At 42.6% G+C, this 25,861-nt stretch overlaps 1 protein-coding gene across 1 annotated transcript in view; it reads right to left on the bottom strand.

Annotated features, from left to right (window-relative positions):
- The window catches only part of DSEL (dermatan sulfate epimerase like), a 36,085-nt gene extending 12,733 nt beyond the window's left edge, over positions 1-23,352 (bottom strand). Inside the window, exon 1 of the mRNA XM_075314606.1 lies at positions 22,894-23,352. The gene's annotated coding sequence lies outside the window, so the exon portion shown is untranslated. The remainder of the gene's footprint in view (positions 1-22,893) is intronic.
- Positions 23,353-25,861: the final 2,509 nt, after the last annotated feature.

Consider the following 25,861-nt stretch of genomic DNA (forward strand, 5'->3'; position numbering starts at 1 on the left):
GGTCCCGAAAGGAGTTGGGGTCACACTGGGGGCTCAAATCTGGTTACCATCAAACATACCTTCGAGACAAGGGACAGCTCAGGATCACAAATTTTAGGGTCTGTCTAGGGGCCCCTGTCCTGTCTCCATATACCCCGTGACAGGTGAATACCAAAATACTCAATGAGTGACGAATATCCTGAATACCTTAATATTCGTGTGAGTAACAAATGGAGCAGAATATATTTGCTCATCACTAGTAAAAAGCAAAAATGTATCTTTTACAAGTCGATCTTCATGCTTTTATAACATCAGCTATAACAGGTATACTACAATTACTCATTGAAAATATTTGATATTTTCTAGGGCTTGGGCTCGGTATTGAATTTTGGTCATGCATTGCAGTAAGGCTGCAGATTAGGGAGCCCATCCCCATCAACCAAAGTCAATACTTATTCAGCACACCAATTCACACAAAGCTGGTGTATTATTGGGGGTTTTACAGTTTGATTTCAATTGAAAAACACTTTAGTATAGAAAAGCAAATTTGGAAACTGCACGAAAATCTCCTAACTTGTGGTTTAAAAAGAAACAGATGAGTTTATGTATCTATTATTTATATCCTACCAAAATATCATGAAAAGAGATAAACACATTGTAACCATCTGTTCTCTAATCATCTTTTATCTTGTTTTTCTGTTACAGTATAAAATCTGATAGCTGGAGAATAATGCTATATTTTGCCTTTTAGACGTCACATAGCAGATGAATTTAATGCATACAGTAGATGGAAAATGGATTCCTTCTTGTACGGAAATTAAGACCATACTAATAAAATTAATTAATAACAACTGTTGTAACGACTAATGTGTGTAAGAGGGAGAATAATATTGATAAATCAATTGATTATCTTAGAATCACAGATCAGATTCATGGATGCTAAAAATTAACCATTTTTTTAAATGTTTCATAAAGGTTAAAAATAATTGCTCACATACTCAGATCAGAAGGAGATTTGCAGATTATGTAGAAAAAATAAATATAATCTAGAATAAAAACCACAATGTGTAGGCGCACTGCAGTAAGACAATAAAGAGTAACATGAGAAAAACAAGAAAAATTCCTTAAAGGGGTTGTCAAGCTTATCTATATTTTAACAAATGTGTTAGGAATATTATTCTTTCAGTAACTAATAAACAAGTATTACAGGTTCTGCTCTTGCACTTAATAGTTGCGCCTTATTCACAGACTGCATAGCTCTACTGTCCATAAAGCAGTATGTGACCAGACCTGTCCACCTTATCCAGTTGAAAAACAGTTTTCTCATGAGCAGTGATTTCCAGGTAAAGGGTCCTTATGAATAAGTTTACTTTTTATGTTGCCATAAAACACGGCAGTATAATTAGGTGACACATCCACTATAAAGGTTAAGTTCCAGACTGTAACTTTTCAGCCTTTTTTTCCTCTAATACATCTAGAACAAAACTGAGACAGTTTTGCAAATAGTATTGATAAAAAAAGTTCTACAGTCTGTAATCTTGTGAACATATAGGCCTATATAGGATCAAAAGGCACAAAACTAAATTTTATTTTCAAAATAACAAAGTTCCTTAACTTTTTATTATAGATTAATGATGAGCGAGTGTGCTCAGCACTGTAGATACTCCATTGAGTATCGCGAGTGCTCGAGTGCCATGATTGAGTCCCTGCTACGCATGTTTCTCAACTGTAAAGGCCCCGTTACACGCTACGATATATCGGGCAATATGTCGTCGGGGTCACGGTTTCCATGATGCACATCCATCATCGTTTGAAATATTGTAGCGTGTGACAGCTACGAGCGACTGTTAACGAGCAAAAATACTCACCTTATCGTTGCTCATTGACACGTCTTCATTTTCAAAATATCGGTCACATTCCTGGATGCAGGTTGTTCGTCGTTCCTGAGGCAGCACACATCGCTCTGTGTGACACCTCAGGAAAGACGAACACAGCTTACCTGCGTCCCGCCGGCAATGAGGAAGGAAGTGGGCGGGATTTTATGTCCCGCTCATCTCCGCTTCTATTGGGCGGCCGCTGTGTGACGTCGCTGTGACGCCAAACGTCCCTCCCCCTTCAGGAAGAGGATGTTCGCCACCCACAGCGAGGTCGTTTGGGAGGTAAGTACGTGTGATAGGGGTGACCAACTTTGAGCGACACGGGCAACAAATTGCCCGTGACGCACAAACGATGGGTGCGGGTGCGATCGCACATGCGATCACACGAAAAATCGATGCGTGTAACGAGGCCTTTAGCCAATAAACATGTGGGGATTGCCTGCCATAAATGGTAATGATGTAGCCATGTAGGGGGTGCGTAAAGAAAAAATTAAAGCAGTTAGAGTAGAGAAACATTATAAGGACTTTATCATTAAAATATATTAGAAAACAGATTAGATTATTATAGTTAATAGACAGACATTTTGAATTAAAATAAATGTTCGTTTCAGACATCCTTTCTAAATTCCCAGAGGAACATTGTATGGCTTATAAGTCTCCTTACCCTAGCTTGGCACTCTCCACAAGGAGAATATCCTCCTTAAACACTTTGTCAGAGGAATCTCGCCCAAATTAGATCTCCATATTTCTAACGATGAGGAGCAAACACACCAAAGCATGTATGTAAGCAGAGTGTCTGCAAATGACTTTGTATACTAAGTAATTTGGCAAGACTCATTAAAGGGTCAATATTGACTTTTAGAATTGGTACCCCCAATAGATGACACAAGAGTTCTAGTCCTCTTTCTCTCTGAAGAGGCTATTTTCATATTTAAATTTCCAGAGGGGCATCGTATGACTTTTAAGTCTCCTTATCCCGATTTGACATTCTCCACAAGGAGAAACATTCCCCCAGTATTAAAGAAGAGAACACAGTAATCTTATTCACTATAAAACAGAAATGTCCTGAATTATTTATGCGGCTGTTTTGGTACTGAATGTGTGCCTACACAACTAAAATGGTAGAACACAAAGAATATTTTAACAGCTAGATAAATATAGCTTTGCTCACAGGGCCAAGAGAAGTTCTTTTCAAAGAAATGACTGCGGAGAAATGGGGTGACCTTTTCATGGAAGAAAAAGTAAAAACAAAATGTATAATTGCACTGTTTTAGTGCTTGCTATAAAAAAGTAATGAGAAGGTCTGCATGTACCAATGAATTTTTACTTCAGTTATGGAATTTGCCAAGAAAGTACTGTTTCTGCAAGAAGATACTGATACTGTTTCCCTTAAATGCTATTAATGAACATTATAGTTAGTATTCAATTAAATGGATAACAATTGGAGTGTATAAAACAGAAAAAAAGCAGGCAAAGTGAAGGAGTAAATGTTCTCAACTCCAAACAAAATACTAAAAATCTGAAAAAAAAAAGAAATAAAACAAAAAAGGAAAATTATGGAGTATGACTTAAAAAATAATAAAACGGTTCAGAAATTGGGTTTCTATGAACAAAAGACTAAATCCTTTCTAATTTTTGCTAACTTTTAATTTAGCGCTTGGTTTAAAGATCAGCTTTAATTAAGTAAAGCAGTAAGTTGTGATACATTCACCCAACATACAGTAGTAATAATAATGAAAAAATGAGGTCACATGCATTCAAAACATATAACACTCACAATCCAGCCCTTGAATCTGCTCTCCGTTCATGCGTCTGATGTCAGTTCAGTGCAGCATAGCCATAAATCGGTAACCAGCACATTTGTAAGCCTTTATGACTTTAACACAATAGTCACAGTCAGAAGATACGGCCTTTATAACAACCCAGTATGATATAGGTAAAAGGTTTACAATTCTAACAAGCCAGCAATGAATGTTTGAGCATTATCCACTCCCTACCTTAAAGCCAAGTCAGAAAAGAAATGGATTCTCATAAAACATGTTTCCTATGTGAGCAAGGAGGAAAGTGGCACAACATACAGTTAGGGCCAGAAATATTTGGACAGTGACACAATTTTCGCGAGTTGGGCTCTGCATGCCACCACATTGGATTTGAAATGAAACCTCTACAACAGAATTCAAGTGCAGATTGTAACGTTTAATTTGAAGGTTTGAACAAAAATATCTGATAGAAATTGTAGGAATTGTACACATTTCTTTACAAACACTCCACATTTTAGGAGGTCAAAAGTAATTGGACAAATAAACCAAACCCAAACAAAATATTTTTATTTTCAATATTTTGTTGCGAATCCTTTGGAGGCAATCACTGCCTTAAGTCTGGAACCCATGGACATCACCAAACGCTGGGTTTCCTCCTTCTTAATGCTTTGCCAGGCCTTTACAGCCGCAGCCTTCAGGTCTTGCTTGTTTGTGGGTCTTTCCGTCTTAAGTCTGGATTTGAGCAAGTGAAATGCATGCTCAATTGGGTTAAGATCTGGTGATTGACTTGGCCATTGCAGAATGTTCCACTTTTTTGCACTCATGAACTCCTGGGTAGCTTTGACTGTATGCTTGGGGTCATTGTCCATCTGTACTATGAAGCGCTGTCCGATCAACTTTGCGGCATTTGGCTGAATATGGGCTGAAAGTATATCCTGGTACACTTCAGAATTCATCCGGCTCCTCTTGTCTGCTGTTATGTCATCAATAAACACAAGTGACCCAGTGCCACTGAAAGCCATGCATGCCCATGCCATCACGTTGCCTCCACCATGTTTTACAGAGGATGTGGTGTGCCTTGGATCATGTGCCGTTCCCTTTCTTCTCCAAACTTTTTTCTTCCCATCATTCTGGTACAGGTTGATCTTTGTCTCATCTGTCCATAGAATACTTTTCCAGGACTGAGCTGGCTTCATGAGGTGTTTTTCAGTAAATTTAACTCTGGCCTGTCTATTTTTGGAATTGATGAATGGTTTGCATCTAGATGTGAACCTTTTGTATTTACTTTCATGGAGTCTTCTCTTTACTGTTGACTTAGAGACAGATACACCTACTTCACTGAGAGTGTTCTGGACTTCAGTTGATGTTGTGAACGGGTTCTTCTTCACCAAAGAAAGTATGCGGCAATCATCCACCACTGTTGTCATCCGTGGACGCCCAGGCCTTTTTGAGTTCCCAAGCTCACCAGTCAATTCCTTTTTTCTCAGAATGTACCCGACTGTTGATTTTGCTACTCCAAGCATGTCTACTATCTCTATGATGGATTTTTTCTTTTTTTTCAGCCTCAGGATGTTCTGCTTCACCTCAATTGAGAGTTCCTTAGACCGCATGTTGTCTGGTCACAGCAACAGCTTCCAAATGCAAAACCACACACCTGTAATCAACCCCAGACCTTTTAACTACTTCATTGATTACAGGTTAACGAGGGAAACACCTTCAGAGTTAATTGCAGCCCTTAGAGTCCCTTGTCCAATTACTTTTGGTCCCTTGAAAAAGAGGAGGCTATGCATTACAGAGCTATGATTCCTAAACCCTTTCTCCGATTTGGATGTGAAAACTCTCATATTGCAGCTGGGAGTGTGCACTTTCAGCCCATAATATATATATAATTGTATTTCTGAACATGTTTTTGTAAACAGCTAAAATAACAAAACTTGTGTCACTGTCCAAATATTTCTGGACCTAACTGTATTTGTCTACTCAGGAAATATTGCTACCAAAGAGGGACATTGGTAATAGGTTGTTATCCAGACAGTGGTGCATCTCAAATAATGGTGTGAATGGCACCCTATACAGACATGTGAGAATTTAGAATACCGGGCAACCACCCCACGGATGTATGGTGTGTTAGTAAGTGGTTGTTTCATTAGTATTTTTTACCTGTGTTGTCCCCCATCTTTATCATGGGGGCGTGCTACATCTTGGTGTGCATTTGTGTCTTAACATGGTATTGGTACGAATGGCTGTTTTCTCATATACCTGAAACCCCAGTCAGAAAAGATATGGATACTGCCACAACTAGTGATGTGCAGACCCGTACAAAGTCCGGATCCGTGCAATTTCAAACGTATCTGAGTGCTGGGCCCGGGTACGTGAATTTCGGATAATGATGTGACTCCGGCACTCAGGTAATACAAAAAAATGAAGGAAACATAAAGAAAAAAAAAGCAAGCGGCGCTATATTTAACAAGCCTCTGGTGTAGCTGTAACTGTTCCCAGGGCCTCTCATTTTTCTTCTGTGGCCGCTCATTAGGCTCATGCATATTCACTACCTTCCCCGTCCATCATCATCTGTGATTGCTTGTAGTCAGACGTGCCCCCACGTTGAGTGACAGCGTGTCTGACACTTTCAATTACAGACCTGGCCTGCGGGTCTATATCGTACAGTAAAAATAAATAAATAAAAAAATTGGTGTAGGGTTCCCCTATGTTATGATTTCCAGTACAGATAAAGCCCACAGCTACAGCCCCCAGCCGTGTGCTTATATTGGCTGTGTATCAAAATAAGAGTAACCGCATGCACCATTTTTTATTATTATGTCTGCACGCTGTAATTGCAGGCAGAGACTGAGCTAAGATCAGAGGTGACATCACTCATGTAAATTTTATTTACTATTATTTTTATACCATGATAGACGCACATAGTGTCTGTGATTTGGAAGCAGTCAGGTGACATGCTGTCACTCAGGGTTGGAGAGCATCTGACTGCAACCAATCAGAGATGCCGGTGGACAGCAAAAGCAGTGCATATGCAATGAAGGTAATGAGCATCCCTGGAATGTGAATGGGCAGCACTCAAAGCAGTTACAGGTGACCCGAAGCCTTGGTAAGTATAACGCACCTGCTCCTATTCCCCTATCCCTTCTACCACCATTTTAATAGCCAGATTATGGTCCCCATAGACTTGTATGGGCACCAGAATCTGGACAGATACAGATTCTAAAATGCTGTATATAAGAGCACAGCCTGTAGAATGTAAAAAAGACCTTTACTATACTCACCTAGGATGCAGTCTGGTCCATAGGGCATCACTGTTCTTGAGTCTGGTACCTCCTCTCTTCCATCCATTGTCCATCCTCCTTCCCAGCTCCATGTGTATGATGTGTCCTACATCATCCACACAGAGACCTCTATGGCACCTGTGTACTGTAATGCGCAGGTGCGAGGAAAGGCCAAAGACCGCCCGTGCATGCGCACTACAATACTCAGCAGGGCAGATAAAAGTGAGCTTGCACAGGAGCGCCATAGAGACCTCTGTGTGAATGACGTAGGATGTATCATCCACACAGAGCTAAGAAGGAGAACAGCAATGGACAGAAGAGATGAGGTTCCGAACCGAGACCAGTGATACCCATTGGACCCGACTGCACCTTAGGTGAGTATAATAAAAGTCACTTATATACAGTATTCTAAAATGCTGTATAAAAGAGCTGACTGGGGCTGGCTGCAGTAAAATTCTGGTGACAAGTTCCCTTCAAAGGGTTTGTCTGGTCTAAAATGACAAGTCTGCTTTCACTCTATGAGACTGCAGACTTAAGAATAGTGCGCTGCGAGGATTCGCAGGTTTCTGAGCCAGGAACAATGGTCAGCTGACCGCAATTGTGTAATATGCATGTTCTCAGCCAGAACCCGACTAGTGGGTGTGCCACACTCAATATAAATGTATTGGAAAGGCCATGCCCACTAGCCAGATGTGCCCACTTCATACACTTCTCTATTGAGCAAAGCCACGCCAATTAGTTTGGTTCTGGCCAGGAACATAAATATCGCTCAATTGCAGTCATGATCAGAATCCGCTGAATCCTTGCATCAAACAGTGTGTGCTAGGATAATTCATAAGTTTGTAGTCATGTAAAGTGACTGAAGACATTATTTTAGACCAGACAACCCCTTTAAAGCAATCTCAGGTTAATCATGTGACTAGTAAAAAGAATCTGTCCCAGATATCACAATACAAACTTCATTCAATTAAATAGATCTAAAAGACATGGTGTACTTATATTAAAAATCCATTCCCAGATGGTATAAAACACTTATACAAAATATTGCAACTTAACATTAGAAATGAGCAATTTAATAAAAGGGTCATCACATCAACAGCATGGGTGACCGCTCTAACCAATCACTGAATTCGGCAGCACTGAGCAACGTCCCCAATGACTAGCTAGGTCGTTCTGCAGGTCCGTATCGCTGTTGCGTTTTCCAGGTTTGCCTGTTTGACAGCTCACTAGCGAATCACCAGAGACTTTGTAGCGATCCCGGCCAGGTTAGGATCGCTGGTGGGATCGCTAGAAAGTCTCAGTGTGTAAAGGGGCCTTAAGTGTCAAAGTCCTGTGCCATTACCCTCTGTGAATGAGCACGGAGTTTAGTGACAGGTCAGGGCGGTGACATGGTTGACATGACATCAACACTAGTAATAATGAGTGGATCACCTGGTTTTCGAATTTGTTGACCCAGCCAAATCTTCCCAAAAAATTGATTTGCATTTAATTTTGAATGTTCCTTTTTATGACCTGGGGTTTCTCAAAATTCATAAAGATCTGTGTTTGCTTTTCAGACCTCATAAGCCGATGTTTTAATGGTGAATACTTACTCTTAGGATAAAGCTGTCTGATCTAAGTAAAGGCCGCTTTACACACTGCGATATCGGTCCCGATATCGCTAGTGTGGGTACCCGCCCCCATCTGTTGTGCGACACAGGCAAATCGCTGCCCGTGCCGCACAACATCGCCCAGACCCGTCACACATACTTACCTTCCCGGCGACGTCGCTGTGACCGGCGAACCGCCTCCTTTCTAAGGGGGCGGTCCGTGCGGCGTCACAGCGACGTCACTGAGCGGCCGCCCAATAGAAGCGGAGGGGCGGAGATGAGCGGGATGTAACATCCCGCCCACCTCCTGCCTTCCGCATAGCGGCCGGGAGGCAGGTAAGGAGAGGTTCCTTGTTCCTGCGGTGTCACACGGAGCGATGTGTGCTGCCGCAGGAACGAGGAACAACCTCGTTACTGCAACGATTTTTGAGAATGGACCCCCATGTCACCGATGAGCGATTTTGCACGTTTTTGCGACGATGCAAAATCGCTCATCGGTGTCACACGCAACAACATCGCTAATGCGGCCGGATGTGCGTCACAAATTCCGTGACCCCAACGACTCAGCATTAGCGATATCGTAGCGTGTAAAGCCCCCTTTAGGCCACAGTGTGGGTGAAAATGAGTTTTGACTCCCCATTGTATACAGAATCTATTATTATATTACTTTTATAGAGCTGTGTCTTCAGGGATATCTCCATACTGTATACCCCTGAAGCCATTACTTCTGCAGTAAAACATTATGGAGGTGTTATTCAGCTAAATACAACTATAATTAATTGTACTATGCTGTAGAGCAGAAACAATGTATCTATTTGGCTTTATTGCAATAGGCAAACAATAATAAGTCCAGTAAAATTTCTAGATCAAAAGTAGTGTAAACTAATTGCTTTGTAATCAGAGATCCTTTTTAAACTAATGCCACTAAGTGTTAGGAAATCTTTCTGTCTTTAATGGGTTCTAGATACAAGGAATATTCACAGCCTTTTATCTCCTTCTATCTACGGAACAATCAGCTGAGCTGTACAGGCGTGGTAACACATACTGACATATTGGGGTACCATACTAGCCAGGCCAGGTAACTGATGTCTATAGTCATTCATTTCATAAAAGATAAATGCTAATATTTAAAATGACAATCCCCAAAACTGAAAAATGTTGATCATTATTAAAGGAAACCTGTCCATACATTTACTACAACAAACCAAACACATCTATGTTAGGTCACTGAAATCTAGTATCAATCCATACTTTTGCTTTTGTAATCCACTGTGTTCCTAAATAAATGTTTATTCAATTTTTATTCTAATCAGCCACAAATGCAAGGGACTTGGCGCTACCCTTACAGTTTTCAGTCCTTTTTTCCCACTTTCCCCATCAGCCATTATCCTTTGCACCAATTGACGAGTGACTTATCTAAGTGACTGTCTCCCCTACACAATTTAATTTACTATGATGATCATCTTCCCAAAGGGGGGACGCATGCCCACATACATAGTCCTGATCTTGCTGCATCATCAGGACTTTGCTACACATGCACCACTTCCAGGAGTGATGATGCCAGTGTGAGATTTCCATCGGTTAGGCAGGTCACAAACACAAGATGTCATGATTCTTTATGAAGAGCATATTACAGATGGTGAGATGCTCTGTGGCACTTACAGATCTGAGAGTGTGTCAATTCCTTGTGCAGAGCATCTTAATAAATAATAAATAAATCTTTATTTTTATATAGCGCTAACATATTCTGCAGCACTTCACATACATTAGGGACACTGTCCCCATAGGGGCTCACAATCTAAATTCCCTATTTGTATATCTTTGGAGTGTGGGAGGAAACCGGAGTACCCAGAAGAAACCCATGCAAATATGGGGAGAACATACAAACTCGTTGCAGATGTTGTCCTTGGTGGGATTTGAACCCAGGACTCCCGCGCTGCAAGGCTGCAGTGCAAACCGCTGAGCCACCGTGCCACCACAGTGGCTCAGTGCCTTTGGAGATGCTCTGCAGCTCTTGTAGTGGGTCTATTCCTTTGTGCAGAGCATCTTGACCTTTGAGATGCTCTGCGGTGCCATCCTTGATAATGAACTATTAGCTTGGTCACTATACTGGAGTCCAGGTTGGTTCTGCGATGTGCTGGTTACTCAGCAGTTCCCTCCTCTGGGTAATTGCTAAGGCTTCTTTACTGAGCATGCCCTCCAGAGCTCTGCCAGTTGTATTCTCTAGCTCTTCTGCGTTGCCATAGTTTGTGTGTCTGCTAGTATTCTGATCTTGGTATTCTGATCCCGGACTGTTATTGGACTTCCTTCTGACCGCTCCCTATTTCTGTCGTACATTCCTGTCTTGGACCCCGGACCGTTATCTGACTACATCTTTGCTCACTCCCTTTTACTACTACATGCTCTCCTGGTATTGTGACCCTCGGATTGTGCCCTGACTACGTCTCTGTTTATCCCTTATAATTATCTTATTACCAGAACCCAGCTCTCCTGACTACCCTTCAGTTCATTCAACCCAGTAAGGTAGAGACAAGCATTACACAAGAGTTACCTGTTCAGCAAGAAGGGATGGCGATGGGCAGGGAAAATTCGAAAAAGGACTGACAGCTCAACGTGCAGCTTCAAGCCTCCTGCACTTGGGACTCATTAATTGGAGCTCAAAGAAGGATTACAAAAACTAAGGTATGGATGGATTCTGACATTCAGCGACCTGACAGATGTGTTTGGTTTGTGATAGTAAGCCCTGCTGACAGGTTCTCTTTAAAGAAAATTATATTGAAAATGACAGCATTTTTTCCATCAAATGAGTAATCTATTGGACCTGTGAAACCATTGTAAAATAAGATCTGTCAATTTATTCTGCATTAATAATTGAATATTATTACTAGTTATTAGACCAAACCATAAAAAAATATTGAACTCATTATTGAGTAGCCCAGAAAATATGCAGAGCACTCAGAATAGTGAGTCCATATTCTTCACCTGGAGCTTCTCTCCACCTATTTCTGGTCTTCCTACTCCCGACCACCAGCAGTGATTGAAAGCCACTAATGTATATTTCTAATACATTTTTGTATTAGAGGTATAATCCAAAAGGTAGTAATTACAGTACAAAAAAGTGAGATTGCATAAATCACATAAATTCAAAATGTGTATCAAAAGGAGATAAGCACTCACATTCCAACCCATAAATCCAGTGCTCTTCGCTTATGCATCAAATATCAGTTCAGCGTAGCATAGTCATAAGCTGGTTACCATATGTGTAAGCCTCTGTGACTTGCAACACAGTAGTCAAGGTCAGAAGATACTGTCCACATAACAGACCATTGTGAAAAAAAAAGATTTACAATTTTATCAAGCCAGTAATGCATCTTTCAGCATTATCCACTCCCTATTTAAAAAAACAGTCTGATAAGAAAAGGATATTCATAAAACGTTTGCTTTTTGGGCATATAAGGAAGAACCTCAACATGTTTATCCAGAGTAGAAAGCTGCTAAAGTTTTTTATGGGAAAATGTTTTATATGAGTTGTATAACTTTGCTGTTAAATAAAAATGAACCTGATTTAAAAAAGAAAGACGCTAAAGTATATAAAAGTAAAGAAAGTATACATTTTTATTTTTTTACTAGCCTAGGCAATGTAAAGTAAGCCACCTTACGACATATGACATACTGTTACATCATATGTCGTGTCCCTGCCTTTGATTCACATGCTGAGCCCTAACGTTTCCCAGCAGATGATGGCAAATTTATTCAGACATCATGTGCCTTTAACAGCCACAGAGAAAGCGGAGCTTTGCCTGTGGCTATTAGGCTGCATGCCCACGATCAGTGTTTGCAGCGTTTTGGATGTAGAGTGGTTTCACTGCGTCCAAAACGCTGCGTTGTAAAGTACAAGCTCAGTGGATAAGATTTATAGAAATCTCGTGCCCACTGTGCATCGAAAACTGACTTGCGGTGCGGCTTTCTGAGTCACAAGCATGTCAATTCCTCCGTAGGGAGAACACAAGTGAAAGACCACAGTGTCCTGAACCCTGATCATGGGCACGGGCCGCTGCAGTCTCTTGCAGAGGAGACTTGCGGCCCCGCAGGTCAGGATCCACCGAGTCCAGGATGCAGTCGGTGCTGATTGTGGGCACAGGCATCTGCAGTCTCCTATTTTCTCCTGTGGAGGAGACTTACAGCCCCATAGTTCAGGATACACCGCATCCAGGATGCAGCGGTTCCTGATCGTGTGCACATACCCCTAATTTACTAAATGCTGCTGTCAATCTTTGATAGCGGCATTAAACACTCATCACCAGGGGGCATGTCCCTCCAGGTGCTCATTGACGTACCCATGATATATCTATTACAGCTTGCCATGGCATCTATGGTATGTTCTCTGGGATAAACACCACCATTAGCTATCTGTAAAAAAATCAATCTAGCAAAAGTGGAGCTGAAGCAGCACTCAGATACTAAATTGAGTCTCAAATCCTAGGACTCTTATTCAATGTCCTTGCAGTAGTAAAGGAAATATAAATGCACCTTGTGACGGGGTCCTATTCAGATATCATACAATCAACAGAGCGAGAGATGTTTGTACAATCCAAAGAGCATTTATTCCAAGCAAATCAAATGGTCCATAACATAATCCACAAAACAGAGGGTAAAATTATCCAGTAGTGGCATAAATGTCCCTGTCTCTCTGAGAAGTCCCAGCTTCTCCCAGACGATCAATCCTTCTTCCTGCAAGTTCTCAAACAGACTGACAAATCTCCCAGGTAAGCAGAGAGTCCACAGTAGGTGGACTCTAGGCCCACCTCCCTCCACACCCAGGGACGGAAGTGCCTCAAGAGGCTATAACCTTGCACTATAGGGGGTGAGTACTTACAAACAATACAATGTACACAGAAGCAGTACAGATAATGGACAGTGAACCAAGCTTAAAATAGGAATCTGTACAGCAAGATACACCTCCCCCATATCCCACCATCACACACCCCAAAATTGATAAGTGAAAAATGAGGGTATCTATCTATCTATCTATCTATCTCTCTATCTATCATCTACCTATCTATCCATCATAAGTATAAAAGTCTACACACCCTTGTTAAAATGACAGTTTTTTTGTCATGTAAAAAAAAATCAAACCAAGAAAAATTATTTCATATCCTCATCCACCTTTTCTGTATATTTCTACAATTGAATTGAAAAATAAACTGAAAATCTTTTTGAATGGAAAAATAAAAATTAAGAACTAAAATAAAGTGGTTGCATAAATATGCACACCCTTAAAATAATACTGTGTTGAAGTTTCCTTTGAATATTTGACAGCATTCAGTCTTTTTGGGTAGGGGTCTATCAGCATGGCACATCTAGAATTCGCAATCTTTGCCCACTGTTCCTTGCAGTAGCTCTCTAAATCTATGACGGGCATCTCCTGTGTACAGCTTTCTTCAGGGCAACCCACAGATTTTCAATTGGATTCAGGTCTGGGTTTTGGCTCGGCCATTCAATAACTTTGATCTTCTCCTAGCAAAGCCTTTTATTTGTAGATTTAGAGATATGCTTAAGGTTGCTGTTGTGCTGAAAAGGTGAAAGTCCTCTTCAGCTTTTTAGAGTGATATTTGGAACGGTTCATAATTCCCTCCACTTTCAGTAATGCTCCAGTTCCAGCTGTCAAAAACCATTCGAAAAAGCCTAATGCTGCCTCCACTATTCTTCACCACACTGGGGTATGGTGTTCTTTTGATGATGCAGAGTGCTGTTAGTAATATACCTTTTGGAATTATGGATGAAAATTTCAACCTTCGTCTCATCAGACCAGACGTTTTTAAGACTTGATAAGGTGTTTGGCAATACATAGCTAGGCTTAGGTATTAATCATTGTAAGAAAAGGTTCCTGTCTTGACACCCTACCCCACAGGCCAGGTATATGGGAAGATCACTCTCACATGCAGTTCACTCCCAGTACTTGATAGTACTTCCTCCAGCTCCGTTAATGTTGCTCTTGGTCTCTTACCACCTCTTGGATGAATTTTCTTCTTGTATTTCATCAATTGATGAGGGATGTCCAGTTCCAAGTAATTTTATTATTGTGTCAAATTTAACCCCTTCATGACCGGGCGAATTTCCGTTTTTGTTGTTTACTCCCCTTCTTACAAGAGCTGTAACTTTTTTATTTTTCCGTCAATATTGCCATATGAGGACTTGGTTTTTGTGGAACAAGTTGTAGTTTTAAATGCAACCATGAGTTTTACCATATAATGTACTGGAAAATGGCAAAAAAATTCCAAGTGCGAAAAAATTGCAAAAAAAAGTGCGATAGCACAATTGTTTTGGGGTATTTTATACACCGTGTTCACTATATGGTAAAACTGATGTATCGTTATGATGCCTTAATGTTGGTATGAGTTTGTAGATACCAAACATGTATAGGTTTATGTCGCGCCCAGGGTTATGGGGTACTCGGTCCCGGGGGGTGTATATCTGGGAAATGTTACTTTTGTGGCCGTTGCCCGGTTCCGTGCCCTGGGCCCTTTTTGTAAAGGAGATATATTTACAAAGGATTAGGATAATGTTCACACGTAACGCCATTTGCAGTGTTACGGCTATGTGGATGGAGCCACCGCTGCACAATGTCCACTACTGGGGCTGGTGTTAATGGCAGCCTGGATGGTAGGCCCTCCGCAAGCAGGGCCGGGTCCAAGAGGGTAGGTGATGTGACAGGTGTCGGAAGAAGGTAGTCCACACAAGAGTTCAGTGCAACTGGGTTTTTACTCACTGTTGCTGGTGGTAACTGGTTACCCGAAGCCGGTTGGTGTCACCTACAGGTTCCCTTAGTCCCAGTGCCAGTTTCGTAATCTGGTGTCTTCTTCCACTGCACCTGTCTCTGGATGATGGGTCCCCATGGCGTAGAGCAACTGGGGGTCCCCATCCGGTGGAGTTTCTTTCTACTGCTGTCTGCCTGACGGTAACGTGAACCCTATGGGGTTGGAGTCTCTGGTCCTGTCCCCAGCTCTCTCTTTGCTTCTGAGTCTTGGATTCTTAGGGTCAGCGAGGTCCTTGATGGTCGCCTCGCTGTGCAGGTGTTAACAGGCCGACTTGGAGCTTCTTCCTGTCCTAGGGTCCTGTACCTCGTCGGTGCATAGTTCCGGGAGTACTCCACCGTACTCCACCAGCAACTACCCTCCTTAGCACCAGGTTACTGTCACCCCGTGTCAGTCCGTCTCCTCCTGTCCACCTTCACTCCTCGACCCTCTCAGACTATCTGACTCTCTGTCCTCAGTCCGCCCCTCCCACTCAATCAACTAGTGGACTGGACTGGCTCCACCTCTAAGCGACCATCCATTGGTCCGACCCTAGCCTCCCTGTATGGGGGATTGTTGGGGAAAACTGGGATTACCTGGAGTGCTTGTGTGGGACCGGCACTGGTCTTCCATGTCCCTAGAGGGGTAGGCCCTGTATCCTGGTGAGGATGCAGAACCTTGTAGCTCCCTGATGGCTTCAGGCGCACTACATTTATTTTATCTAAGGGGTTACAAAAAATTCAGAAGTTTGTCCAAAAAAGTGGCGCACTTTTTGTGCCATTTACCACGATTCGTAGCGTTCTCATTTTTTGGGATATGGAGCTCAGTGATGGCTTATTTTTTGTGTCTTGAGCTGACATTTTTAATGGTACCAAGTTTGAGCAGACACTATGTTTTTATCGCCTATTATTGCATTTTGTGCCAAATTTGCAACGACAAAAAATGTAATGCTAGCTCTTGGATTTTGTTGATGCTACGCCATTTACTGATCAGTTTAATTGATTTTATATTTTGATAGATCAGGCATTTTTGAGCGACACCAAATTTGTGTATATTTTTTTTTATTGTTTCATTATCAATGGTGGGAATGGGGGATGATTTGAACTTTTAGGTTTTATTATTTTTTTTATATTTTTTTAATTTTACTAGTCTCCCTAGGGGACTATAAGGATCAGCAGTCTGATCGCTTGTTCATTTCTGTTGATCAGAGCTGCACAGCTCTAACAGGAACTACGTCATCATAGTGACAGGAGTCATCACATGAATTTTTTGCTACCATGGTAACCATTGACGCCCTGTGATCATGTCATATGACATCCGATTGCGGTGGGGAAAGGTGTTCCCTGCCCCAACATTTTAAATCGCGCTGTCAGATTTTGACAGTGTGATCCAAGGGGTTAACAGGCACGGGTGGATTGCGGATCCACCGGCGCCTACTAGCTGCACATGTCTGCTGTTCAAATCAGCAGACATGTGCAGGGATCACCAGCGGCTCAATGCAGCAGCCGGCGGTGATCACCCCATCATGATTTAAGACATACATGTACGTCCTAAGTCATGAAGGTGGTAAGCTGCTTCATGCTGACAGAGTGTTTCATGATATATTTAATCCCTTATAAGTTCTTTGCTCATTTCTCCTGACTGATAACTTTCAACAAAGACGACCCTTTAAACTATTTACAAATCAGGACTCTTGCTGCAAAATGCAACTAAGAAAATGTCAGGAAAATCCTACTAGACAAGTAAACTTTATATGGGGCCAATCAGAATCATTTTACATGATGGCAGCTGCATTCTGAATAGTATTTATCAGAAGCATAAATGTGACTAATTCTGAATACAACTAACTAAGCAGTTCACACTTTTCCCAACTATGATATTGAAAGGGAACCTGTCACCAGGATTTTCCACTATATGCTGCGGCCACCACCAGTGAGCTCTTACATACTGCATTAAGGAAATGCTTATTGTAAGAGCCCGGGGGGATCACGGGGGAAGACTATTCTCCTTACGGAGACCTGACAAACCATTCTGGCTGTCAGTGGTAAGGGGACTTATAGCTGCAATGCCCCTCTGGGAATTATTTAAATTGTCTCTCCAGGAAAGGAGACAAACTCTAGCGCCACCTATTGGCAGTAGCAATCCTAAAAGTCACAAGTGGAATTTCAACAAGCCTTTTCATATGACTTAGGACCTTGACACTGAAATGTTTGCACTACAAGAACTACTATATAGAATTGCAATTTGGTGTAGGGAGGGAACAGTGAAACTTTTTATCTTTATGACAGTAAACTAATCAGACTTTAACCCTGAGATCCAAATTCACCAAATGTTATAAAAATTAGATAAATGTTAGTAAATCTTTGTATTTCGGGTTATCAGTTGCTAATTTGGAGTACAATACCAGCTCATAAATGTCCCTTTATTCCCAGAGTTTCCTCCAATGGACATTGGTTAGAAAATGATAGCAAGGACTAAAAGAGCGTACGTCATGAATGTATGGCATCCTAATAAAGCGCTACTTACTATAATAATGGAGCAGACGATCTATTAGACCCAACAGAAGAAAGGGTTGAACTTAGATATTAGTATAGTAGAAAATGTGCTGCGGATACAGTCACAAGTTTTTATTCCTGGCCCTGGCGTATCTCCCCACTCCCATCTGTTTCCCCCCACTCCTCCAGACACATGATTGAAAGCTGCTAATGTATATTCCTGTACACACTGACAGCCATCAGTCATTACTGAATGAAGGACACGGCGAGATGAAAAGACACAAAAATACAGCTTAATCAGAGCTCCACGTCTACCGAGTCTAAGCTTCGGAGGTTCAATCCAAAAGTCATTTTTTTGTGACAATTGATATATTGGTTGGACTACAAAGGATAATATTCTTACCATAAACAGGGGAAATTTACTAAACAATGTATTCATATTTCTAATGATGTATTATCACAAATGACACTGATATAATGTTTATCCATGCCAAAATTGCTGAAGTGAATGAGCCAGCGGAGTGTTTACATCTGTATAATTCTTGTTTATACATCTTGTAACTAAAGAATTCTAAACACAAGGGCGACATTACTGATCTCGCCGAGACAGATTACCGGATGTAAGTATGGACGGTAGACTCAAGTATATTAGATGGAATCTGGCCCCTCGGATACACAATTTAAACTAACCACATGGTCACATAGGGGAATTATCCCTTATAATATTATACCTTGGGTGTAATAAACATGGCCATTAATGTGCATTAAAAGCAGTTCATCTCATATGCAGCTGGAGATCAGCAGTGCGCAATCTCCACATCGCCACAAGTGCTCACTGTTTTTTTCCCTTAAAGGGAATCTGTCACCAGGTTTTTGACACCTAATCTGAGAGCAGCATTACGTAGGGGCAGAGATCCTGATTCCAACGATGTGTCACTTACAGAGCTACTTAGTGTAGTTTTGATAAAATCACTGTTTAATCAGCAGTAGATTATCATTAGAGGACTACTTGGCGTGCTACCAGGTAGTCCAGCATATTCATGAGCTCTGTATAACTGCTAGATCTGCAGCAGAGAAAACATTGATTTTATCAAAATAACAGTAAACAGCTGAGTAAGTGACACATCGCTGTAATCAGGGGCTCTGTCTCTACATTATGCTGCTCTCAGATGGAGAAGCAAAAACCTGGTGACAGATTCCCTTTCATGACAATGTCCAGCCTCTTTCCCTGTAAATTGACAGTGCTTAGTTGGCTGGAGTGGGGGCTGTCTGGAGAGAAAGCTCTAATGTGACGGAGTAAGAGGAACACTGTGGGTTCACAGGAGCGTATAACACGGACGTATGCTAATGTTTTGTCGATTAGCCCTCGGACCAGTGTTATACTAAGTGCCGATTCAGCAAGAGAAAAAAAATCAATGCATACTACGATTGGCAGCATGTAAAGTACAGTGCGCACCCATTCAATAGTTATATGCAAAACAATGGACAGTCTAATATACACCAACACTGTCAATGGAGAAGAAGGAGAAATTTATTTCTCCATCTTCTCCACACCTGTGCTCTAATATATACATGGAAGAGAATTAGGGTCCCGTCACACATAGCGACGTTCCAGCGATCCCACCAGCAATCCGACCTGGCAGGGATCGCTGGAGCATTGCTACATGGTGGCTGGTGACCTGTCAATTAGGCAGATCTCCACAGCGATCAGAGACCAGCCACCACCGACCTGTGTAACGATGCTGTGCTTGGTAGCCAGGGTATACATTGGGTAATTATGCAAAGTGCTTTGCATAGTTACCCGATGTACCCTGGCTACGTGTGCAGGGAGCCGGCGTCTGGCAGCCTGTAACCGGCGTATGTAGGTAACCATCGTACACATTGGGTAACTAAGCAAAGTGCTTTGCATAGTTACCCGATGTGTACCATGGTTACCAGCGTACCACCACTTACAGGTTGCTTGACACCGGCTCCCTGCACATTCAGATTGTTGGTCTCCCGACGTCAAACACGCCGATGTGTGCTGCACAGCGGGAGACCAACGAGCAAAAAATGGTCCTGATCGTTTTGTAATGATCAGCGACCTGTGTCGTTAGTTGACACAGGATTCTTGAGGAGACAGAATCAGTTTAATAATACAGGAGCCAAACTGAAAAATTTTGAACCAGTAACTTTTAGAAAGTAGCAAATAAGGTTCTTCAATATTGTTTTTCTGAGGGGTGCACATACTTACCACCATGTTCACTGTCGGGATTTTTAGCCTCCTAGATTTGCTTTTTCACCCCTTCACGACCAAAGATGTACCTATACGTCCTTGATCATGTATGTCGCTTTAAGGCTATGTGCCCACGCTGCGGATTTACCGCGGATTTTGCTGCGGATTTGCCGCGGATTTACTGCGGATTTTCCGAAAATCTGCAGCAGCGGCACTTCCAAGCCATTTCAATGGCATTTTGGAAATGCTGTGTCCATGCTGCGGATTTTTCCGTGGCGGATTTGCCGCAGATTTTGATCCGAAAAAATCTGCAGCATGTCAATTATTGTTGCGGATTTTGGTGCGGATTTTGGGTATAGAATGGGGAAAAAAAAAAATCTGCATCAAAATCCGCGGCAAATTCGCGGTAAATCCGCGGCAAATCCGCGGCAAAAATAAGGTGCGGATTTGCCGCGAAAGTCGCGGATTTTCATGCAGAAAAATCCGCAGGTACATTCTACCGTGGACACATAGCCTTATGCGGGCTTGTGCGGTGAACCTGCATTATTCCCCACACATGTTGACTGATCTGATCTGATCAGCCGACGTGCACCTAGCGGGGGGATTGGATTTTCTTTCTCACAACTTAGATAAAGGTAAAACTATACATGTTTGGTATCTACGACCCCGCACCAACCTGAGGAATCATAATGCTTGGTTAGTTTTAGACAGAAAAATACAAAAATTATGGGTCTTGTAAGAAAGGGAGGAAAAAATGAAAAACGAAAATTGTGCGGACCTGAAGGGGTTAAGTAATAAATGTAATAGATAACCATGGTATATATGTAAGAGTGTATGCTCCATTTTCTGGTGTTATTTTCATAGTCATTACATTGTGTTGATGGTGTGAGATATACCCTCCATTTATCATCACCCATCCGGATTTTTATCTGGTGATGGCCATATATACGGCGAATGTTGCTCTCCCTGCCATAACCATCATTCCCCATTTTGAGTGGGACGTTGCCTTGTACCAATACATTCTTGGTCATTCGAGTATCTTTCAGTCTGTAGTCTTTCTGTTTTCGGGAAGCTTTGTCTCCATATCCAACACTAGTGCCGGCATAAACGTAGCGGTTCGCATGGTGATGCGCTTGTATTGGGGGACTAGGAACACTTTATTTTCTTATTGATTTGACTGTAATTTTCTATAATGAACTGTGTAATTGAAAAAAAACAAAAAACAGAATGCTTCATTTATTTCTCATGTATTGGCCTTTTTGCGCGGCTCGCACCAATCACTTATACATTTTTGTGTGGTGTTGCTCTTGTCTCTATATTTGATCTTGAGTTGTGTTGTCTTGGTGTACTGTACAGTGATTAACTGCATTTGGCCACGTATCTAAGTAGCTATTGACCCTTTTGTCACTTATTTGTTAAATCTATTGCTATTTTCTACTCAATTCAGTGGTAGTAGGATATTTTTGGGGATCAAGATGTCAGGTAAAAGGTTATTTTCAGTGGCATACATAGAAATCAAGGGGCCCAATAACTAAGGTCTGAATTGTGTCCCTTTACAGCCGAATAATTGCTCCTACTTGCCCCACTACCCTTACTGATGCCCCTCAGTGTGTCTGCACCCACTACAATACTCCTTTCATGGTAGTCACCCAGAATGATGCCCTCCAACCCAGCATGCCTCAACAAGGCAGAGCAGGTGACTAACGTATACATTCTCCACCATGGTGTCCAACTGTATCTGTGTGATGCTGATGTACATAACGTTGAATCTATGACCCCGGATGGGTAGCAGGGCCATTCAACACCATCTACCCTCCCTCTCACACCTAGGCTATCCAGGCTTCCCCCAGCTGATAAAATCTAGTCAACATACACCACTTGTGTGCTTTGGCTAGTTGTTATCACTCACTTTGAGTAGTTCAAGGTCTTAAAAGACCATTTTGTGTGGTTATGCCCAGTATATTGCATCCATTTACATGGAATAATTCATCCACTCACCCACCCAATATGAGCAGTATTTTGCCCCATTACACTGCTCACCATGTACAGAAAAAGTCATCATCTCATCATTCACTCAACGAACAACCCAGTGCATTATTCCATAGAAGTACAGATGAAAGTGGTCGAACAGTGGCCCCCAGAGTCAGCGTAACTGGTGGACCCTTGGCAGCTCAGTCTGTATACGGTACATTTCCTTCCATCCATCCATGTCCCACCTTCCCTGGTTTCCTACCCATATTCAATATATTCCAAACTGTGGCTGCCATGGTGTAGTCACTACGTACCCACCACACAGAGAAGTCAGGACCACCAGATGTGTCCCCTACATGTGACATATCATTGTGCTGTGCTGTAGACAGAACTGGAAGGAGTTTAACCCTAAAAATACCTATCGGTGACACGTCAGGGCACCATGTATGACACATTTCAGGCTGTGCTCACAATCTGCAGATGTATTAAGATTTGCAACTAACAATTAGTTATCTTCGTCTGATAGGGATTATTTTAGTAATTAAATATTAGGGATTATTTTAGTAATTATTTCCCTTCCTCTGATAGGGATTATTTTAGTGACAAACATCTAGATTTTTGCAACCTTCAAAAGAACAGGACCATCAGAGTATATCATCAGAGTATATCATCAGAGTATATCATCAGAGTATATCATCAGAGTATTCTGCAACCAACACCCCTGGTGTGCCCATACCCTTCAGACGCCGGCTTATTTTGGAAACATTCTGTATACTCTGTAGCCATTTCATTGATTAATGTATTCTATTACTCAGTGTAAACTTTCAGCAAACATTATATAGAAAGGACGAGCACATCTCTACACCATAATTATTTGTGATCCACAATCTTACACAATTCTTCACCCTAGAGTAGATGAAGCCCATACTCACCACAGCAGGCAGGGCAGGCTCGGGAGGATCGCTTGTGTCAGTGCTGGTGATGGGATGGAAATGGGGCAATAATGCGATGTAATAGAACACTGTGCATCCTCTCCTGGATAGGAAACTTCAGCCCGGGTCTGTGCTGCCTGGTAATGAATGTGTGACAGATGCGAGCAATGCAAGAAGAGGAAGAATAGTGAAAAGTGTGGAGAGGAAGTCAGCAGATTCCAGTGAGGAGGAGCAGCTTTCTGGTGACTGCTGCAGCAGACTGTGCATTCCTCCCCAGCACAGCTAAGATGCTCCTGCCATCCCTGAGCAGCAGGCTCCGGCCATGAGACGTCAGCGCAGGCGATCAGCATTCACCAGGGACACAGCAATAACAGCCCACAGCCGAGAACAGGGAAAGAGATGATTCTGGAGTGCAGCAAGGGTGAGAGCCTGGATGTGATGGGCTGTGGGCGGAGCTCGGCAGACAGCTCACTTACTGCCTGATGGCCCCTGGATCCTAGTGCAGATCCTTACACATGGAGAAGGCAGGTTACTGCCATGGAGGAGAATCAGCTGCATGTGGTGCCATAGCATTGTCACATTACACATAGGCACCACTGTCATTGGAGCAAACAAATAGAAGCTAATATTATTACTATACAACTAAGCCCAATGTATATAAATAATGGTGTCTGTGAGTCAAGGTGTCCTCATTGTGACATCTTAGGCTAAGGGGTACTTTACACGCTGCGACATCGCTAGCCATTGCTCGATAGCTCATGGGACATTTGGTGATCACTGCCATAGCGAACATTATCACTACGGCAACATCACATGCACATACCTGGTCAGCGACGTCGCTGTGACCGCGGAACAATCCCTCCCTCAAGGGGGAGGTGCATTCGACGTAATAGCGACGTCACTGCGGCGTCAGTAAGCGGCCACCCAATAGCAGAGGAGGGGCGGAGATGAGTGGGCGGAATATCCCGCCCACCTCCTTCCTTCCTCATTGCCAGTGGACGGAGGTAAGGAGATGTTCATCGCTCCTGGGGTGTCACACACAGCGATGTGTGGTGCCGCAGGACCGACGAACAACCTCGCTACTACGAGACAACGATTTTTGGTGTTTGGACGACCTCTCCAAAACCAACGATTTTTGTCTCTTTTGCGATCGTTTAAGGTCGCTCGTACATGTTACACGCTGCGATGCCGCTAACGACGCCGGATGTGCGTCACAAACACCATGACCCCGACGATAAATCGTTAGCGATATCGCAGCGTGTAAAGCACCCTTTAGTGCACGCTATGTTAGTGCACCAAGGTGGCCAACCTGACTGTATTTATCAGGACAGCTTATGGAAAAAAATACAGATAGAATATTTTTATGTATACACTAAATTATAAGTTATTCATGTCTACATAATTCTGACATGGAGGCATCAGCTGCATTCATTGTAAACTGGAAAATGATCAGAATTATAGACAAAATGATCTGCAGAAGTTTCTGCAGCCTTAAAAAAGATCTTTTTTTTTTTTACGGACATGGCAAAGAGGACTGTCCTGGAATTTGCAGATGGTTGGCAACCTGGATGTGCACTGAGCCTACAGAATGCGTCAGGAGAAGAGATGAGCAGATCCGAGGTTCGGTGTTTGTACTGAGCATGGACTTTACAAAGTAATCAGTGTTTGAGTTCAGAGTTCAGGTGCTTTACATATGTTCACCAATGGAGCGAGCATCGCTGTGCTCAGGTACGCTCAGTGCGCAGCCCAGCGCTCAGCCGCTTCTATTGTGGCTCATATAATCAGCATTAACAGATTTAGTATGCACCAAAAACAAAATGAAAAAAACCCACCTCCAGAAGTGCTTTGCATGTGGGTGGGGAGCAAAACCTCCAATCAGTGACTTCCAATGGGGATCAGGTCAAGTCCGGTCAAGAAGAGAACTTTATCTAAGGCCCGTTTCACACGTCAGTGAAAAACACAGACGTTTTTCACTGGCGTGTAAAACACGCACATGTCCCTGGGTGTGCCGTGAATCTCGGCACACGTGGGTTGTCTAAGTGCAATCCGGGCTCCGTTATCCGTGGCCCGTGATTGCACTTAGAGATTCACTCACCTGCGCCCGCTCCCGCTGTCCATGGTCCTGATCGCTCCCGCGACGCAGCATCCGGCCGGAGGTGACCCCCGCAGCAGCTGCTTCCGGGTCGGCTGTGTCGCGCATAATGAATATGCGCAACAGTAATGAGCCGGCTTAGAAGCAGCAGGGAGAACGGGCTGCAGAGGACATCGCTGGACGCCGGGTGAGTTAAAATGTTTTTTATTTTAAAAGCACGTTTTTTTCTGGCACGTGTTTCACGGACCACACCACTGCGTGGTCCGTGGAACATCAGTGATGCCAGAAAAAAAATGGACATGTCTCCGTGCGGCAATCACGGACAAGCGGGTACGCCGCACGGAGACACGTGCAGTGAAAAATCACTGACGTGTGAGCAGACCCATTCATTATAATGGGTCTGCGTATGTCAGTGATTCTGGTACGTTTAAAAAAAAGCACAAACGTACCAGAATCACTGACGTGTGAAAGGGGCCTAAAGTCCGGACTCAAACTTCCACAGGACCACTGATCTCTAGTCAGGAGCTTTTCCCGATGTATACTGTAACAGCGCCATAAGAGACCATTCACCGGACTTTCTTTTTTTGCTCTAACTATATTTGTAGCAGTAGCCGGTGGCTTTCAGTAAGGCTATGTCCACACGCTGCATCTTTTTCTGACCACAAACATACAGCATTTTTGACCTAAAAAAACCGCACAAGAACAAACCAACAGTCAAACTGCATAAAAAATGCATGCGTTTTTGTGAGTTTTTTTATGCATTTTTTTGCTGCGTTTTTGTCCAATGCATTCAATGGGTGAAAAACGCAGTGAAAAACTAAAAAAGACTTGACCACCTTGGTCACCACAAAGAAGCAGACTAAAAAACCCCGCGAT

Source organism: Anomaloglossus baeobatrachus, chromosome 6 (genome assembly GCF_048569485.1).
Source record: "Anomaloglossus baeobatrachus isolate aAnoBae1 chromosome 6, aAnoBae1.hap1, whole genome shotgun sequence".
NCBI lineage: Eukaryota > Metazoa > Chordata > Amphibia > Anura > Aromobatidae > Anomaloglossus > Anomaloglossus baeobatrachus.